The 20,664-nt window shown below is 50.0% G+C and overlaps 2 long non-coding RNA genes across 5 annotated transcripts in view; both read left to right on the top strand.

The window, feature by feature from the left end:
* The window catches only part of LOC135279130 (uncharacterized), a 74,434-nt gene that overhangs the window by 32,370 nt on the left and 21,400 nt on the right, over positions 1-20,664 (top strand). For 2 of the 4 annotated variants that reach the window (XR_010346452.1, XR_010346450.1), the window contains exons 1-3: positions 15,554-15,688; positions 15,772-15,839; positions 16,983-18,813. This is a non-coding gene — a long non-coding RNA (uncharacterized LOC135279130). Of the gene's footprint in view, positions 1-15,456; positions 15,689-15,771; positions 15,840-16,982; positions 18,814-20,664 lie in introns of those variants that run through there. The other 2 variants (XR_010346453.1, XR_010346451.1) reach the window with 2 other exon arrangements.
* Positions 13,115-14,733, top strand: LOC135279136 (uncharacterized). The gene is made up of 2 exons (XR_010346461.1): positions 13,115-13,211; positions 14,041-14,733. It is a non-coding gene; the product is annotated as an uncharacterized LOC135279136 (long non-coding RNA).

Genomic DNA, 20,664 nt, shown 5'->3' with positions numbered 1-20,664 from the left:
AAATGCAGGCTAGCTTTAGTGCCTGGCACGTCTTCACATAACTAAAACCAAAAAACCCCAAAACTCTTCTAGCTAGAGACTGTGTTTTGCACTGGCCAGAAGCAGATCTGAATGGGTTTAAATCAAACCTGTCTTAAGCTGTTTGAGGTCTCTGCAGCTTTGGTTTGAAGGATGGAACTGATGCCTTCCAGTGCTAGAACTTCAGGACTGGATAGTACTGAAAAATTCCCCTTTATTAGGAAGGTGGAAGTTTTTCAATATAAAATCCTGTCCTGCTGTATCTCCCCCTTGGGCAGACCCTCACCCATTTTAGCACTGTTCCTTATACCATTTGCCTTCTCACCCTCCTCAGAAAACACAAACAGTGCTTTAGCTTTTCACATTTCAGTATAACTGTGTTTAGCAGTGCAGCCCATGGTGCACAGAGCTGTGCTGCTGCCCATTTGCTGACATTCGTTCATAGCTCTGCTAATGTGCCTCTCTTTGGCCCTCAGCATTCCAGGAGCAGGAAGGCCACTTAACCCGAGTCCTAGCTCTCTGATCCCGTTTGATCAGGAACAGTGATGCAGGAACTACCCTTGGACAAATGACTCTGCTGAGAACACTCCCAATTGCCCTGTAATAAACCTGCTGTCCTCCCTGAAAGCCATGATGAGGATAGAGAGGGTAACAGTGATTGAAAGGTCAACAAGTGTGAGCACTGACAGAATGAAAGAAACAAATTATAATGCTGAGGCCATGATGCTGAGAGCGCCCTGTGTCTAAATCCTGGCGTGGCTGGAGCCCGGGTGTGTCAGCATGAGTGCCACCCTGTCCTGGTCCCACAGCATTCCTTTATCCTCTCTGCGGCCGAGTGCTCACAGGCTTAACTTCAGCGCTGGAGATCACTCTTGGAAAGAGATCAGAATTCACCAAGGTGACAGTGCTAGGCTCCCTGTGTGAGAAGGAGCTCTGTGCTGAGGAGCCCCCAGGCTCCAGCCTGGGGCAGACACACTGGGGCAGATCCTGTCAGTACTGGTGGATGTGAACACCTGGCTAGGCTTGGCTTGATTCACAATTTGTCTCTTAACAAGATGTAAGGAGAAACTTTTCAGTGTGTTCTCAATAAGGTAGGAAAATGGAAACATAAAACAACTGGTATGTTCTGTCCTCTTGTCCATTTGTTCTGAAAGGGACACTTCCAGGGATGGGGCAGCCACAGCTGCTCTGGGCACCCTGTGCCAGGGCCTACACATTCTGCTCAAGAACTGCAGAATTACTCAGGTAATACTGGGTATTTTTCTGTCAGATGCAGCTGAAGGAGAGGGAGTGGCTGTCAGGGAATTGTGACTGCATGGTGAGAAAACCCTTCAGGTCAGTTGGAAAGTGATGTGTCACACACTTTCCACTCTGATGCATGAGTAAGGAAGAATGCAAAGATTCGTGGCAAAGTGTGGTTAGGTGGATCAATAAACCACAGGATGTTTTGGATTTTGGAGCTGTAAGGAACAGTAGGAAGCATTGGAAAGTGTGTATTCACCAGCACCTAGGGACTGCTCCCCTGTCTGAATGCAGGTATGAAACTAAGAACTAGGAAATAGTAGCAGGAAGCCTCAAACTGAATTGGCAATGCCACAGAAAAAGTAGGGAAAAACAGGAAATGGGACCCAGCACATCCTTAAACTTGCTGTGCAGCAAATGTTTGTGGAGTCTGTCCTTTGCTGTGTGGGATGCCCTAAAGTATGACATTCTTTCCCGCTGCTGTGTTGCTAGATTGTTGATGTTCTAATTTTGAACAGATGTCCCTAGTAAGTAAAGGGTGGTTCAGTTTTGCACTGGCCAAGTTCATGTTCTGGCTGTAGATAGGAGGACACACATTGCTTCCCGTGAAGGCATCAGAGCTCAGTCTGAGACTCATTACATTGACAGCAGCCAAAGCTCAGGTTCAATAACTGTAGCAATTGTATTCCCTGAAAGTTACCAGGCATTCCAAGGAAGGAAAAACCGTGCTGGGATGGTCGATGGCTCTGTGAGAGGTCACTGATTCCAAGGAGCAGTTACACCTGCCAGCCTTTGCTACTGCTGTCAATGCTCAGGGGATCAGGTAACAGTTCAAAAGAGAGGATCTGGAATGTTGTGACGTTTGCTGTAAGTTTAAGAGAAGATAATTAGAGTTGCTGCTCCAGCATTCATCTGGATTCAGAACAACGTTGATGCAGCTGCAAAAGGCCCAGAGCTGTTGGAGTGTGGCCTGTGATGTGGTTGACTCAGCAGCTGAACTGAGGAATTTTATCTCTAAGAGCTCTTTACTGAAACCAAAATATACCAGAACAAAAATCTCCTAGCACTTTTAAGCAGAGTCCTCGCTAAACTGCTCAGTAGTTTGTGAATTGACGTGATTGTACTAACTGGGTGTTGGACAGAGGCTGATGGAGTTCATGTCTCATGGCTGGAAATCATGAACACTGAAAGCCTAATTCCCCATGCCTTTATCACATCACCTCCTGTTTCAGGAATCATGGCCTTTGTTCATGCCAGAATCAAATTCGTGTCTGAATGGAGAGTGCTTCCAGTAGCCTGGGACTGGGATGCTTCTTTCCAGGCCAAGGTGATGAAGGATCTGGGCCTTGACACTCATGAGCTGAGAGGCTCTGCTTGGTGTAAGAGCAGGGACAGTCACGTGTGTGCTCTGAACGAGTGTCTGATGCTGAGGTGGACTGGGGAGAGTTCCCTGGTCACTCGTCCTCTGATGCAGTCCTCTGGTCACCCAGAATTGCAGGATTCTTGTTCTCTGCCTCAGCACAGCTCCTCTGGTGTTAAGTCTTCATTTGCTAAATTAATTTTCTATGAACTAAAAAGAGACAAAAAGGTTTTATTTGTGTAAGTTTTGTTGGGGTTAAAATTTTTTTTTGGTCCATCTTTCCTTGCTACTAGCTCTTTCAAATGAGGAAATTCACAGACATTTTCCCTAGTGCTTTTCATACCCACTCACTTTGTTGACTATTTTGTTTATTGGATTTGTTATTTAAAATCTGTTTCCTTATGGCTCTCTCTTTAATTTTCTCTTCTTTATCAGGGCTGCATGAAGGTAAGCTGAGGCCCAAAGCTATTCTATCCTAAATTCTGGTATTTTATATATATAAAACTTCAGGGCTGATGGCACCTATACCTGGGATTATTTATGGGTTTTCATAAAAAAGAAAGAGGAAAATACAGAATTGCATGGCTCCTCTTTTCCTTCCCCACGTCCCAACCCCCTCCCCACAGAGGAGTTTAATGTTAAATGATAAATGTGGAAATTAGAGACCGTCGAGAAAATCCAATTTGGTGAGGAGTTTTAAAAATCCCATAATAAACGCGGAGTGAAATGTATGATTTAATGCGGGGCGCCAATGGCTGCTATTATGTGCTATTAGCAAATCGGGGTTGAGAGTGAATCTTTATCACGGCGCGCGGGCCGGGGCTGCCTCTGCTGCCGCTATTGATTTGTAGCCGCTTGTCATAATGACATGGGGAAGCAATGAATGGAAGATGTGCTTTTGATAGGATTGAAGGGGTGCAAAGGGGGGAGAAAAAATTCAGCAAGTTTTCTATCTCTTCTGCCTGATTAGATTTTTTTCTTCTTTTAAGAGCTTTCACATTCCAATAAAAATGCTAAATCAGCTCTGAAGCAGAATTGTTAGGGAGTAAATAGCCAGTCACATTTAAAGGAGGAAAAGATCTGACTTTACAGCTCTGGCTTCACAGCAGCCGATGAGTCTAAAGAATATTTCTGGCTCCACAGAAATTACAGTAGTGGGCGGTGTGAGGGTGGCTGAGACCTGGTCAGAGGACCCAAACAGAATCCCACTGATGTTGATGCCTGCAGTAGGCATCAACATCTGTGGATGCAGTTTGTCAGGATGTACAGGAATTAAATCCCCAGTGCTGTGTGTTTAAGGGGAGGAGGGTGTGTTTTGTGAGCTCTGAAACAAAAGTGACTGCAATGAAAAAAAAATATAAGCCTTTGCCTTATAGTAACAAATAATAAAGGTCTCCTCTGCATCTGGAAAGAAGATTTTTGTCACTTTAATTATAGGTGTTCCTTGTCAGAAACCCAGCCCAGGTTTAATGGGAAAGTAGTGCAATCCCCGTGCTGTCTGGGGAAAGAAGGGTGACTGCTGGGGGCTCTCCTGTGGGTCAGGCTCTTGGGAACCAAGAATAGGCTCCTGCCCAGCCACGGCTCTGGTGCATGCAGGGATGGACAAAAGCCAGGTGTGCTCAGGAGTGGATCTGAGGGTGGGTCAGTGTGTGCCTTTGCCTTTCTGGTTAGTAGATCTACGTGCTTTTAACTTCCTGTCTTCCAAACATTTTGCCTGCCCTGGGAAGGTGGAACTTACCTACACCCCAAGGAGCAGAGCTCCACTTTGAGCTCCTTTGCTTCAAAGCCTGCATGTCTTCTCTCATTACTAATATGATTATTATTGTTCTTGTTATTTTTATTACTCTGGTTGGCCAGGTTGAAGAGCTGTGGGCTGAGTAAAATTTGGAACTCTGATGTTTGGGTCCTCCCTTTCGGCCTGACCAGCCTCAGCTGCTCTTACTTACAGAAACCCTCAAAGAGCAGCTGAGAGAATGTGGTTTCCAGGACTCACTCTCAGAGTATGAAATAGCAGATTAGAAATCAATGCAAAGAGTCCAAGTGCTCACTTCATCACTCAGGAGAAAGAAATACAGTATTCCTGGTCTGAGCTGTGTGCTCATTAAAATCCCATCCTTTAAAACACCCTTTGAATTAAACAGTGATCAGTGGAGATGGGTGGATTTCATGCCAGAGGCAGGCAGGCTGATGGCATGTCTGACGTGGTGCTCTGGCTGGGCTCTCAGGTGTGCACAGCTCATGTGCTGCTGCAGGTGGCTGCACATCTGCTGCAGAAATTCAGTGCAAACCCTTGACGTGTCAAATGCTGCTTCTTGTGGCAGACAAAACAGAGAGGATTAGCACCTGACCTGTTCCTTCTCAAGAGCACTGATATGAATCACACAGGACTGGGCACTTTAGGAATCCATCTCACCCCTCAAGCCATTCCTGCACACTCATACAAACAGAATGGATTATTCCTGCAGGAATGAATGAACAATGAACCAGTGGGAACCCTTTGCTAGGGGAAAGTACTATTTTGGGCCAGTCCTGTGTGGTGTTTGATAAGAAGATAACAACTTGATTCTCTACATTTATTTATGAAGTTAAGTGTAGGCTGGGAATCAGCTTTGGGAAGCTTTTGGTGCTAATGTGACATTGCTTCTAGAATGGTTGCTCAGACTTCTGAACAGATGAGTCAGCAAAAGCACAGAGGCAGCATTCCAGCTCTAGTCTGTCCTGTCTTCTGTGTTCTAGGTACAAATTTTATGATAACAGCACAGGAGGCTGATATGACAACAGCTTTAAAATGTGGAGATGCTGCTGCATCTCCACATTTTAAAGGAGATGGGAAAAAGGAATAGTTTGTTTCCTGTGTTTAAGACTTTCTGGCTTAAATAGCCACTAGGTTAGATCAGCAGCCTGGACCCTCCAGTCTGTGGACTGCCTGGGTTCTTTTGAAAGTGCTCTGGTCAATCTGTCTGTAAGTGCTCAGTGTAACTGTTTGTGTTGTATCACCTGTTTTCCGGGAGCTCAGAAACACCTTTTTGCAAAATGACAGGAAAAGGCCAACTTCAGTCCCTCCTTGCTCTGCTCATGTCAGAGTGGGACCTCTGAAGGTTCCTGCCAGCCCAAGCAGTGCTGGGAGTCTGTGATCTGTATGTTTTACCCCAAGTGCATGGGGGTTGTGTGGCCCATGGCATTGGATGTAAATTCTGTCAATATCTGATCACTATTTAGATCCCTGTATGGCGAGACACAAACAATCATGTTCTTTTGCTAGTATTTCATGAATAAACATGGACAGAAAAAACCCTAAACCCACAGTGACAAGGATAAACAATGGAATGGTAAACAGTAACATAATTTTGGTAAGATGCTGTCAGGACAGCAAAGCTGTGGAATTCCTGTGGAATTGTTTTCCTTCTGCCCCTCTTTCTTATGATTTTCCTTGGTTGAAAAGGGAGGAGGAGAGAGCACATTCTAACAGTAGCTTCTAAAATCACCTCTCTTCCATCTGTGAGTACAGGTGATCCATCTCCACAGGCTCCTAAAAGCACATTTATCATTTTCAATTTGGAAGCTTTTCTGTAATAAAACTGTTTTGTTGTAGCAGACAAGTTTGGGGATGTTTATTGTGTTATGTCTGTTGGAAGGCCTGCAAAACCCTTTTCTGTCATGCTGAGGGTCCAAGGCTCTGTCATCCAAGGATCCCCTTGCATGTGCACCCTTCCCCTCCCCAGCTCTGGCTCCAGGCACAGCTGCCCCTGCCCAAAGTGTTTGGAGAGGTCAGCAGATATGGGTGCTCTGAGAGAACAGGAATAGAGGGGAAAAGAGATTGGGATAAATCAGGTGTTGACTTAATCATGATCTTTTACACAAGATGCAGAAATATTCCTCTGCAGGCAAGGTCCACTGCCAAATGTCCATTCTAATTCTCTCATTTAAAAAGCAAACATGACTATCTGACATCCTTCAGCACAAGTGCCTCTGCAGTGATGCTGTCCAGGGACTGACCAGGGAAGTCGTTGTGGGTTTCTCAAGTTCTCTCATTTCTGTCCTCACAATGCAAATGTTTAAATACTGCTGGTCTTTGCTGCAGACCCTCTCCTTAGAAATCAGGGGTGGGGTTTCTGGAGCTGTTTAAACCTAAATAACTGACCATGCTAAAAGGGAGTGATCCAGTGTTCCTCCCTTCTCAGCTTTGTTCCTGCACCTCCCTTGTGCTGGCATCAGAGCCAAAGCAGAGGCAGTCTGGGTGCTGATGTGGGGTAACATCCCATGGGAGGTGAGAAGACATCCTCCTCATCCTCCTCCTTGGAAGTTTTCCAGCACATTAGGTCAAACATGGTAAGACACTGCATGACAGCTTTGCAGGGTGCTCAGCTCCCACTGCTCTGGGGTGGAGCGGTGGCAGGGTGGGTTCCGAGCTCTTTGTGGTGCTGAAGGCTCGTGCTGTGACAGCCACACGTCCTGTTAGCCAACACAGCTCCCACGTGCCCTGGGGGACACCTGCCAGGCTCTGAACCAACAGCCCAGGGCTGGCTGGGCGGGCAGGAGGAGTGTGTTCAGCTGCAGCCTTGCTCACAGCCTGCCAAGATGACAAATATTCCTTAAAGGAGACCATTAAGTAAAATAAACCCATCTTAATACACATAGGGCGCATCTATTACAAAATATATGATACACATGTGTATATTTAGTGTATTTAAAACCTGCATCTCTGGGATGGACACAGCATTGCCTTTGTCTGAGGCATGCTCAGAACCGCTCCGTGGGGACAATGTGCTTGGGATAATCTGTTGCTTGCTGAAATATGTTCCCGTTCTGAGTCAGGTGTGCAAGATACAGGACACAAAACACCAGTTCTCCTCGGAATGTGATCCAGCTGATCTGTGTGGCTTTTGAAATGTGCACTTTCTGCTGCTGGAGATGAGTGTGTCATGGCAGCATAAAGGAGAGTTATCGCATTCAGAGGCACATTGTACCCCACACCCCTGGAGCAACTCCACCCTACATCACTACCACCCTGGAGCACTGCTCTCTGAGCCTGAACAGTTCATTCTCCATTCACAAAGTTTGGCTCCAGCCATGGACAACAAACAGGCTCTGCACACACATGTGGCCAGGGAAGATGTGCTTGGGAAGTTTGCTATAGCTCAGAAGGGATCCCCTGAATGCCTGAGAGGACAGTCAGTTCCCTTGGTGCTGACTGAAACCACTGGGCTCACACAGAGCTGTGTGTCACAGTTTGCCATTACCTTTCTCCTGGGGTTTCCTGGCCTGAGTGATTCACGTTATCTGCCTGACAAATGTTGGCACCATAGAGAGATCTGCAAAGTGCTTACAGGGGAACAGCAAGCACACCTTTAAATATCTCCTCTTTATGGTTCGGCCTGTGAGTCTGATGCTTGCTTGGGCACACAGGTATTTAATCCATACTCATACTGGAACTCCTCACCTCCACCCTGCAGGTCATAATGCTAGCTGCTGGGAATATGCCAATAAAATGTGCTGATAATTCTCATCCTGCAGCATTCTCTCTGAGCAGTTTGTCTCTTCCTTGTTCTCCATGTCCTCACAAAGAAGGTAAGGGGCTGGGAAACTGCTGACTTTGCAGCAGTTCAAGCAGGTGCCAGCGAGGCCTCCAGTGGGATGGGACTGGGAGGAAAGAGTACAGATGAGGGTTGGTGACATGTCCATCCTGGTCCAAAAATAGGGTGGGGTCCTGCACCCACACCAGGGAGCAGGGAGAGCCACAGCTGCACCCAGAGTGGCTCCAGGAATGAGGCTGGCTAAGGTGTCAACATCAGAAATGGATGGCAGCGTTGAACTGGCTCTGTGACAGACAAGGGAGAAGGAACTTCAAGTTCTAGCAAGTCAAAAACCCACCAAAACACCGAGGTGGGAGGGAGGGAGTGAAGAGGGATATCAGGAGGTGTGACTGCAGGAGGGTGCCTGGAGATGAGGGAAAACACTGAAGGAGCAAAGGACCACAGGGTAAATAGTAACCTGAAACGTGTGCCAAATGTGGGGTCGGTGAGCTGTGCCATGAACTGAAGTGTCCTGATGGTCCTCAGGGGCTGAGCTGAAAGGAGATGGGCACAGCACCAGAATCTGCAAGAGCAGTGATGGGGGCAGGCCAAGAGCTGGGCTGCGTGTCCTGCAGAGAGCTCAGTGCAATGCAGGCACCCCCCTGGTAACCCCAGTACCTGGCACTGTGCTCCATCATTTTAGGATGTAGGGAAGGAGACGGAGAGAATAATGTTTGGTAAAATCACTGGGGTATAGAAACCTATTTGAGGGTGCAAAGTGTCGTGGTGTGCTGGTGTGGGGAGAGGTGAGAGCTGGGCTGGAGGAAGGAAGAATAGGGAGAAAGGAACAGTGAAGCTCAGTGGATACTGTCCTGGTTTGGGATCGTGCTTAGGGATCCTTGCAGGGCTCGTGCTGACAGCAGCAGCTCTAGCAGTACAGAAACAGCAGAATTTGGTTATGATGCTCTCTGGGAGGTACCACACTTTCCTGTAGAAACCCCTGAAGCTAACAGGCTCTGGGCTCGAGAGAGAGAAACCACTCAAGCAATCCATCTGGAACTAATGGGGTTTATGCCTTTGATAGGGCTGGGTTTTTTCATACACCTTCTGTAGCCTTTGAGTCTGCTGAGACCTGAACCTTGCTATAATCATTTCCACACAGGACAACAAAGGTTGCTATTTAACCCAAAATTTAGTCTGATATACCCTCCCTGGCAAATAAGCTTGAATAATTACTGCAAATTATTTAAAAAAAAAATCTGTCTTAATTACATCTCAGAGGATGAAAATTTCCCACCTTGTCTGAGTGCAGAAAGAGCAGCTGGCAAATGGAGGTTTCTCTCTGTCTACTAAATGGAATCTGATTTCACCAACCCCAGACAGTTCTTAGCCTGCTGATTCTTCTGTTAATTAACGTTGGCACATCACAAGGACTTACCTGAGTCAGGAAGGAGGCAGCAGCCATGCTCCTTCCCCATCCCTGGGCAGACCCTGCCTCTGTGTGTCAGCTCTGGCTGCTGCCTCGGGAGGGTGCTGGTCCCAGCCTGAGGAGCGGGACCAGCGGGGACTGGAGCTTGCAAAGAGACTGAATTCCAAACAGTCATGAATGCCTGGACCCCCTGGGAGTTTCATCCACCTCACCAGGCTTGAAATTGTGGGGACAGCTATTAGGAATCTGCCTGGATGTGATCAAAGGCATTAGTCCACCCTATATTAAAAATCACTTCTGGGGCTGGGCTTGACTGCACAAAAATATAAAGTAGTCTGGAGAGTCTTTCATCTCCACTCCTAACAGAACAGCAATCTCCTCACAATTGCTGTGACAGATGTCTGTTGGAAAATGAAACCTGTCTGTTCCATGCAGGAAAAAATGCCCATTATTACCATCAGCTGCCACTTCCCCCAGTGTTGCCAACAGAAAGGTATTCCTGTCCTTGGGGTCTGCCACCACCTATCCGTTCCTCTTGTACAGTCGCTGAAAATCTTAGTTGTTCCTTGCAAATGTGCAGAGGTGGAGAGAGCCGCTGCTCTCCAAACATGAGTGGTGCTCCAGAGGTCTGCTGGGGACAGGGAAGTTGGTGCCTGGGACTGCCTCTTTAGGGAAGGGGAGGGGGGGCAAGGGCTCTGCTGGGAGGGGCCTTAATCTGAATCACAAACTTTAATTTTGTTGTAAATGGAAGATTAGCTGCAATAAAAAAGCTAAAGAGAGAAGTGCCTTGAACTCTGAAAATTCCAGAACTTCCTATTAATAGATCAGTGCTTAGAATAACATGAAACATCTAATTTCTCCAAGCACTGACTCATGTGCATTCCCATTAGTGCTTGGCTGTCTGCAGTCACACAGCCCCATCTGACTCCATCCCTCCTGTGCTGGCTCTGGGGTCATGGTGCAGCACGAACCTTCATGGGTTCTGTAGCATCTCAGCTGTGCAGATTCATCACTGGCCTGGTGATTTTATAAAACATTTGTGTTCTCCATACTTTATTAGTCCCTGACAGACTCAATGTTTATAACATACTTCTCAGCAAGCTGTTTGCAACTCATTGCCCTGCTTGCTTTATAGTCCATAAATATTTAATTCTTTAATAAACTGCTTATATGTAATATCAAATGACGGATGTACTTCTCTCCCCTCTTCAGCAGTGCTACTATTTGCAAAACAATTCTTTTGGTGTTTTGAATAGCAATATATTCTATACATGCTTGAATTTCCTTTTCCTAACTAGCAATTTCTCCAGGGCATTTGGTGAATTGACAAACAACACAATGGCTCCTACAGTGCTCTGGGAGCTGCCCTTTCCTCAAGTTTCCATGGGGAGACTTCCAAATGGTCAATTGACCATTCCAAATGGCTGCAATCTGAGTGTCTTGGACCCTGGGGGTGATATTTCTGGCAGTATTTCCCACCTGTGCATGTAGGAAGTGGCATGTTGAGCATGCTGGGCACTGTGCAGAGCGGGGTGCTGGCTGCTGCATGGGGGGAGCAGCCAGCACCATGCCCCACTTCTTCTGCCTCACCCACTATGCTCCATGCTCATTTTCCCAGCACAGGGCACAGTCTTCTTCCTGCTCCTTTTTGGTAGCACTTGTGCAACGAGCGACTCCAAGTGGGTTTGGTCCCACCCTTCCTTCCACCTTCTCTGGGGGTTTCTCTGCCTGAGGAGCAGGCAGCAGGCTGCTGGACTCCCCTGTCCAGTCCCCAGCCTTTGGGCTCCCCTTGGAGTGCCAGATCCTGTCCGACAGGAGCAGGAACCTTGAGGACTGCAGGAGAAGAGTCAGCCAAGTGAGGCCATGGCTAGTGCTATCGATCTGCCCTGCAGCCTGCTCCATGTCTGGGTCAAAAAACCCTCTGAGGCTGTCAGCCAGCCACTGTTAGGGTGATGGGCTGCACCTGGCAACACCAGGCTCTATGGACAGAGTGGACAGGGCTGTGGAGCTGGCAGGAAGGGCTGTCCATCAGCACAAACACAGGAAGGGATCGTGACTTTGCACCACCACGTTTGTGCCTCCCAGCCTGTCCGTGAGTCCTTGTCTTACCCTGCATTTTGGGGCAGGTTTCTGCTCAGGCTTTGCCCTTTAGTCTCTTCCCTAAGGCTTATGGCATGCCAAGGCACCATTAAGGATTGGGCATCCTGTCCTGCAGAAACCAGGTGGGGAAGGGGTCAGATTCTGGAATGATGACAAGGGCATGGAGGGGGCATGGCCTTTCTGTAGAGTTGCTTTCTGTTGGTTTTGGTTGTTCCATATTCCCAGGCTCTCTTTGGTCTGGACACCTTGGTACTGAGCTGCGTTGAGGCTGTAGACCAGAAGGACGAGGCAGAGCCAGGTGGCACCATCGGGGCTGGTGCTCTGCAGTGTCCAGACCAGCAGTGTCACAGTGCTGGGGTCAGGAAGACATTGGCTGGGCAGTCAATGGGGTGGAACTAGATTTTTATTATGGACCCTTCTGTCCCAAACCATTCTGTGGCATGATTCTATGATCTGCTCAGATCATTCTGTCCATAATCATGGCTGCTCTGTTCCTCACAGACAGCTCTGGGCTGCTCACTTGGGTCTGGGCTGGTTTGACTGCAGATTCCTTCTCACCAGGATGGCAACAAGCATTAGCTGAGCCCCTGAGAGGCTGCGTGGGCATGGGCAGGCCATTCACACACAGCTGTTGGGCCAGGTTGCCACTGAGTTATCCTTGATGTCTGGAATTTTTGCAGGTAGTTTGTAGTGGCAAGCTGAGGTTTGGAATTGCTGCCCAGAGGCCGTCCTGGTGTCCTGGTTTTGATCAGACCTGGCAGCCTGTTGCCTTTTCTCAGTCTCCTGGGTGCCCTTGCAGAAGAGGGAGTGCAGAAGGGACACATCTGTTGAGATGTGGGAAGGGAATGGAATGGAGAGAGGTGACAGCTGGATGGACCTGTGGTCAGGAGTCTGAACAGCACAGGGCAGCAGCTGCTGTCCTGTCTGCAGCACCCTCGGCACACTGGTCCTTAGACACAGACTAGATGTAACCCTCCTGTCTGGGGTCTCAGTGCTCCTTTGAGGCTGGCCTGCCCAAGGCCCCTGGTTACTGCGTGCCTCCTTTGGGCAGCCCCTCACACCACTGCTGTGCCTGTGACAAGAGGCACACCCTTAGGGACTGTGGGGCCACCCTGCTCTGGCCTCCAGGGGACTGCTCAGGAGCCTTTCTGGAGCCACAGGCATGGTCTGTGCATGCCCAGAGCACGGGGGCAGAGGAGGATTCTCTTACAGTGGGTCCCATCTGCAGCTTTTTGAGAGCAGTGGAAAACAGTACTCGCTCCCTGGCACCACGTCTTTCTGCAGCCCAAGACCTGCCCTCCACCAAGGGTGCAAGGAAGCTGCAGAGCTTCAGGATCAGTGCAGGGCAAACATAGGAGGCGCAGATCCCTGAGCTGATGTCACACAGCTGATGTCACAGCTGATGAGCTGCTGACTGCTGGCTCACTCTGCCTCTCTTTGTTCACTCCTTGCTGACGGATATGGGTGCAGGTCCCAATCCAGAAAAGCAGCTGAACAGGGCAACCAAGGGGTCCTGTTCCCCACACGTTTTTGTTCTCATTACATCCAGGTACCATTCACTGCTCTGAGGAAAACGGGTGAGGGTGGATCTGACCAGCTCTGGACTCCCTGTCCCCAGCAGGCTTCCCGGTGGCACAGTGGCCACAGCTGCTCTGCCCCAAGACCCCGTGTCCCACTGACCTGTGGTGGGGACCCAGCAGCCACCGTGTCAGCCCTCTGTCCCTTGGGAAGCGTGCATGCCAGCCTGGCATCAGCCAGCACAGGGATGGCCTCTTGTCTCTCCATCGTTGAGCTGTCATCAGGCCCCTCCTTTGTCACTGAGCTGCAGCACTTAAAGCTTCTCCCTCTGGTTCCTTTTCTCCTGTCCCCCTTCCACAGCACACTTCTTGGTGTTTCTGAATAACTAGGAATCATCCAGGCAGCTCCCAGCACTCCAGGTCTCCAGCAGCGAGCACGCCAGGTGCCCTGGCTGAGGGATGAATGATGATAAATAAGCAAATCACATGGCGGGCTGAACGATTTCCCCAAATGAGCCTGTTTGTCCCAGGCACAGTGCAAAACCCTCTTCTCCTTGGAGATAACCTTTCTGTGCGCTCACATTATGCATGTATTCATGTGACTTCCTCTGCCTCACTGCCACCTCTTGATTTAAATAAAAATAATTTATGTGGACATTCCTTCAGTTAGGATTTCCCCCCCAATAATATTTCGTTGATGCTCTGAACCCAAATGGGGTCGTTATGCTTTTGCATATCATTAGGGCTTTATGAAGAACAACAGCGACATCTGCATGTGCCGCAGTGCCACAGAGATGGGGGAAAATACAGAAAACAAACCCCAAATGAGCTCCAAGCTCATCTGGCTCTGTCTTTCCACAGTGCCTTTGCCTCTATCATGGACACAAGTAATTGTACAGTGTAATCACATCACAGCTCATCTGAATATTCATAACCAACACAAAGACTGGAGGAGAAGAGAAGTGGGGAGGAAAAAGGAAGGTAATTTAAATATAAAACAGCATTTCATTTGGAAGCAAAGTTCCCCGTCCAGCTCAAGAGATTGTCTTGGTAGTGATTCTGTCTGTCCATCTCCTGTACAGAAGCGCGGGCAGTGGGAGCAGCCGCAGCCCCCGCTGTGGAGAGAGAAAATAAAGCACAACAACAAACAGCGGCAGGACTGCCCCCAGCCAAAGGGATGTTTGAAGAGTCGCCAACGGTGGCTAACCAGCTGCTGGTCTCCAGGAAAGAAATAGTCTATTGAGGGAGCTTTATAAAGACCCCAATTAATATGTTGTGCATGTATAAGATCTACAAAGAGCCCACTGTATTCCTCCCCCCGCAGCCACCACCTTCTCTTCCTGATCAATGCCAGTGGAGAAGGATCTGTGCTACCAAATAATTGATTAATCTCTTCAGTGGTGAAAACGCCCCTCTCCAAAACAGAGAAGAAAAACAAACACAAAAAGAGGCAACAGTTCGCTAAATAGCATGTAAATTACCGCTGGTTCCATCCTGCTTTGTGCCTTTAAAAATGAAAAGGGAAAGAGTAAATATAATCCCCATCTTAATGTATATGCTGTCTTCATTTCTTTTGTATTACTTTGGTATCCTTCACCAGTATGAACACAGCAGTGTGATGTTGAAGCTGTGGCTGGCTCTGCTAGTTCGTTCCCCAAAGAGCTCCTATTTCCATTCCACTGGAGCTTATATTCCTTTAAATGTCTAGCGCAGCATCATTTCTCCCTTTCTAATACATCACTCTGCTGGAATTAGAAGAATCCAAGGTTATATCCAACTTCAAAGGTTTCCAAGTCATCATGATTTTAGTAAAAGTAGAAGACAGATCATGGAACAAGTCCCTGGCTTTTGAAGATAGGCATCACAGGGACCTTCCTCCCTCTGTCTCGTTCTCGCTCTCCCACTCTCTCCCCCCAACTTTGTACCTCTCCAGCTCTGAATGTCCCGCGCTAGCGTGGTTTAATGATATGCAAATGAAATATGCATAAAACCATTCTACTGTATGATGATTAAACACTGGAGACATTAGCCGCCGACGCTTCACTGTTTGACTATAATAATCTTCCCCGAGCATCCACTTTGATTGCGGAGTTATGGAAACCCATAGCAGTTGGCAGAGAGGGAGCAAGAGGGAGTGAAGGAAGGAGAGGTGCAGGGATGTATCACCCATCTCTGCATTTATCCCACACCAGGAGACATTTCCCCTCTTTGTACTGCGTTCCTACTGCTGTCTTTTGTAATCCATCCATGCGGTCGCACCAGGGCAATTAACGGGAAAAAAACCTCTTTTCTCTTAATGTTTCAAAGCTCATTAGCCAAACGATTATTCCTCATTAACAGCGAAAGCTCATTCATTAAAAGAAAAAATATGCCCAAAAGATGCCAGCACTGTTAATCCTGAGCCCTGTAGCTGGGCTGTAGATCCCATGCTAGTATTTTCCATGCAGAAGGGAAGTGCACCAATCCACAAAAAAATACCAAAAACCACCAGGCAAAAAGAAAACATTTCGTGAGTTTTGTAAAATCCGCAAGAGAGGCAATTAATATTCCCATTGTATGACTTTATTTTTTGTCTCTCCCTTTTGTCTCCAGTGCCCTTCCCTGGCTCAGCGCCCAGTGCCAACAGAACACCTTGCAGGATCCTCAGCAGCGCAGACACCGTAAGTAGCCAGCTGTCCCTTGACGCCCTTGTCCAGAAGCCCCCGCGCCCTGCGGACCCCGTGCAGCGCCCGCACGGCTCCTTCCCTCGCTCGCCCTCCGAGTGCCACCTGGGTTTCACAAGTAGCACCTTCCAAATCTCTCTGTCTTCAAGTTTGTGCATGTCTGTGTGGCATCCCTCCTCCTCCTTCACTCCCATAGTGGATCTCGTGAAGGGCTTCAGATCGGCCCCATTCATCTCCCTGGTGATAGCAGTGAATGTAGATAAATCTCTGCTGCCTGCTTGCTGCTCCAGTATGATTTTTATTTTGTGTTCCGTGTACACCTAGGTCAAAAAGTGGGATGTATACTGACGGTGGGTGAGTGTGTGTGTGTGTGTGTCTCTTCCTCACTCCCTGTCGCTCTCTCGCACTGAGGCACACAGACATACATCTCCCTGCGTGTGTTACACGCGTGCACACGAATAAATACCCCCACACGGCCGCGCGCGTGTGTACACCGAGGCACACACACATCTCCTCACCCACTCACACAGCTCCTCTGCACCAACCCGAGCAGTGTGTGCCTGTGTGTCTGTGTGTCTGTACGCACTGTTCCATGTGCGTGTGCATACACAGGCACCTCGCTACACCGTCAAACATTCCCTCTCCTCCCAGCAGAGGCTGTGTGCAGCCTGATCCTGCCCTGTAAGAGCGGTATTCCTTCCTCCCTTCCTTCCCTCGGCTCCTCGGAGACCTTCGCATTCCCTCCTCGGGTCCCTCCTGAGCTGCAGATTTGGCACCTTTCCCTGAGGTTGTCCAAATGGCAAATGGCATCGGCCGGAGTTCGCATTCTTGAGCTTCTCTGGGCATTTCTCCCTCCATGTCGACTACTCCCTTTTGTTTGTTGTTGACTGGGCTGGGTGTGGTTGGGTTTTTTTTGGCATTAATTGTAAACGAACCTGAATGGCAAAACACGCCAACAGCTTGCGGGGAAAAAAAAAAAGCCAAAAAAAAAAAAGAGCAAGCCCCACACAAACGCCTTCTGCTGCGACAGATGCCCATGTTGCCCCTGGCATGGAGAGCGGGCACAAGGGGTTTGTTGATGAGGTTTTTTCGATTGCTGTGTTTATTGTTCGCATTTCCCTTTTCCATTTATTTTTAAAGACTCCAAGATGCCGGCCTCGGCTTGGAACGGAGCGGTGTCATGGCGGAGACGACGGCCTTTGTCTCGCAGGGTGTGAAAGCATCCGTTGTGCTGGCTCCACTGCGGCAGAATGATGTCTAAAGGGGGGAAAAGTGCTGGAAGTCCGAGGTGTGCGGCGCTGGCGGGGGAGCCCCATCCCCATGGCGTGCGTCCGACGAAGGGCTCGCGGCGGAGGAGCCTGGTCTGTAATCCTGGCACTTGTGCCTCCGGTCGCTGCCTGCCGTTTGCTCCTGGGGGTCTGGATAATCTCCCTTGGCTCTACGGCACTGTCTGGCCCGCGCTCAGGGCCCCCGTAACATATACCCGCTGCCGCGATCGCAGGGAGCTGTGGCGTTGCCACTGAATGGATGGCACTGTGCCAACTCCGCTGCCATCCGCCCTTGCAGCTCTTTTCCTCCCTCCTCCCTCCCGCTCTCCCCTCCTCCTCCTCCTCCCGTCGACTTGATGTTAATTAACACACGGGTTAATTGATTTTAAAAGCTGAAGAATTACAGTTAAGTTTTCCCACAGGGCACGGCCGCCAGCCGGCTGGCACGGCAGCGCCTGGCGCGGAGCAGGGGGGCGGCGGCGCCCGCGCCGCACCGGCCCTGCCAGGGCTGGAGCCCGGCCCGGGGCGGCTGGCACCGCTGCCTCGTCCTGCCGCCACACCAGCGCTGCGTTCCGCTGTGAACAATCGGCACAACCCCTCCCCTCGGCTCGGCCGTGCACCTGTCTCTCACAGCGAGCGCCGCTGGCGTTGCGGCAGGGCAGCCGGGCCCCAGCCCCGCGGCGCCTCACGGCTCCGGGCCCCAGCGCCCTGCCCGGCCGCCACGGTCGCGTCCTGCCTGCCACACCTGATTCCTCTACTCGGTTCCGATGTGTTGCTTGGGGTGAAGCATCAAAACCAAGGGAAAGTTAGTTTGTTGTAGTGACGAGAGAAATAACCCATCTGGGCTTTGGTTTTTCACTCTCCCTTGCCCCAGTGTGCCGCCGGTGAGGGTGACAGTGTGGCAGGAGGAGGCGCAGCAGCGCTGGGAACTTGCTGCTTTCACCTTCCTGTGCTTTCATTTTATTTCATTTTGTTTTTTAAAAGCATGAAGCAAGTGAAGCGACAAGAGGAATCCATTATGCAAATCAGGTCACATTTGCATAATGTCTCATGACTGGAATATGCAAATGAGTTGTATAATTTATGAGTGCCAGTGTCTGTCTAAAAGTGTTTCCCAGAATTTATAAAAACTGCAGCGTGGAGAGGCAGCTGCTGGCTGCCCTGCCAGGAGGGTCCACACTCGCTTTGCGAAGTCCTCTTGAGTCTGGGAGTGCAAACGTCTGGGAATGAGTACGGAGCCCCCCTTCCCACCCTGTCCTCTTGCTTTATTTATTTCCCATTACTCCCTCCACCAAGCTCCCACCTGCTCCCCTCGAACTTCTCTGAGGATGCAGGGCTAGGGCCAGGGCAGCGGGCTGGATGGCCGGGCAGTCCCACAGGTGGCGAGCGGGGCTTGCTCGTGTCCCTGGGGGCTGTCACCAGCCGCAGAGCCCCTGCGCTCTCCAGGTGAGCGAGCTCACAGGCACGATGTGCGTGGAGGAGCCGCTTGGAGCCCCTCACGACCCGCACAGTGGGATTCCTGCGGGTTTGCTCTGCGCCAGGTCCAGCCCCTGCTCGGATTTGAGCCCCGCCACCTTGGGGAGAGCTGCAGGCTCAGCGCAGGGCTGGCATTGCCAGCGGAGGGACCCCGGTGTCCCGTCCACCGCCACAGCACTCGTGTCAGCACTGGGAAGGTCTCTGGGATATCCGGATATTCAGGACAGGTATTATGACATTTTCTTTTCTTTTCTCCCTCTTCTTTGCATGTCTGGTGATCTGGGGAGGACCAAGAGGGTTCATTTGGGATCTTGCACCTGGGCAAGTCACCGTTTTCAGCTGTCTGCACAGGGAGAGGATAGATAATAATGTGCAGGCCGGTGGAAAGCTGTGTGGGTCACAGCCTGCCACTCTGGGCAGCATCTAACGAGAAGCAGCGGGATGGGAGAGCCCTGGGGTCAGGACAGCTCAGTGTCAGCCTTCCTCAGCTCTGTGAAGTCCCTGAAAGGGCTTTTGGGCAAGAAAGTGTGATTTGCTGTTCTCAGGAGTCTGCGTTTCAATTGTAAAACCCAAATGTTTGTCTTTCTGGTTCCAAATAATTTTTGGTGTTAGGTGCCTCAAAAGTGAAGAATCTCACACTTTCCATCAGTGTGGCTGTGTGTGGTTTGTTTAGTGAATGCAGGTACAAGCTGTGACAGTGAGAGTCGCACTGAGCATCCCCAGGACAAAGCAATGGCTTCATGGACTGTGCTTTTACCTGTGGCTGGAGATTTCTGGTGTGGGAATATGGAGACCCTCCATACAGGTACAAGGCAAACCGGCATGCAGTCTGTGTGACGCTGGTGAGAGGCAGCAGCACAGCCAGACTCTGAAGCATCTTATGCTTGTTGCTGCTCGGGGTCGGTGCCTGCCCCCGCACCAAGGGGTGACTGTCCCCATGCTGGTCTTTGCTGGCACAGCTGAGTCTGACCTGGAGAAGGTGCAAGACCAGAAAACAGCTGGTGTGTCCCCTTGGAGGTAGGGGGCTTTGTGGAGATCAGGAAGGGCTGAGAGCAGCGCGAGGAAGTGGGATGGTGGCCCTGGGGAATTTCCCACAGCTCCATGATCAGTGGCCCTGCAATGTCAGGAGTCAGAGATCTTTTTAACCTCAAGGCAAACCACCCTGTTTCACTTGTCACAAAGGCCTCTGCAGGCTGGAAAGGAGAGAAGGATGTCTGCTTCCCTGTTGGGGTCTTCAGTGTGGCACTGGACTGGTGTGGTTCTCCAGATGGGCGCCAGGGATGGGCAGGCTGTCAGGGCTGCCCAGCACCAAGGCTGGGCCATGGCTGGGAGGAAGAGCTTTTTCTGTGGGGCAGTTTGCAGGTGTCAGGGGTACTCACTCTTTGTGAGAGCCCACTGCTGTGTCTGGAGCTGCCCCACCGTGTTCTGGGCTGCCAGGGACCGGTCCCGGTCCCACTCCTTGTGCCAAGGGCTTCATGGGCAGCTGCTCCCAGTCCTCAGCCTGCTCTGGGCTGCTCAGTGTGCTGCTTCTGATATTGTTATGAAACCACCAGCACACATGAATGTTCTGCTGTGGTTTTGATGCTGCACCTAGGGCTGGAGAATGTTTAGGGATGAAACAGCTTTTTTGGGATGGGAGAAGGAAAGGTCATTCAGAACAGGCATCAAAACCTCTATCTGCCAGATGAGATTGTCTGGTCTCTGTAGGTCAGTACCAAGGGACAGCTCATGGGGGATCTCTCACACTGCTGCTCGTTCGTGGTCTGGGTTTCTACTGAGGTGGTGGCTTTTGCCAGATGAACAGAGCATACCTGACAGATTCCTGTTGCTCTCTTCCAGTCTTCTCCTGTGGTTCCTCACCTGTGGCACTGGAAGAATTCCCTGCAGCTCCATCCTTGGGACTTCCTGGGGCCTTTGCCTGCAGGACTTGCTCTCTTTCCCCTCAATGAGATAAATTGTCTAAAACACAGATCCAAGGACTTGTGATCTGTTGCTCCTCTGTGCCTGGGGCTCCCCAGCAGAGCACAGTTTAACCGTGTGCCTACTGGCATTATTGTTGTTATCATCTCCAGCAAGGG

Source organism: Passer domesticus, chromosome 12 (genome assembly GCF_036417665.1).
Source record: "Passer domesticus isolate bPasDom1 chromosome 12, bPasDom1.hap1, whole genome shotgun sequence".
Classification (NCBI taxonomy): Eukaryota; Metazoa; Chordata; class Aves; order Passeriformes; family Passeridae; genus Passer; species Passer domesticus.
Note: the sequence above shows the minus strand (reverse complement) of the source record. Positions and strands in the feature narration are given on the sequence as shown.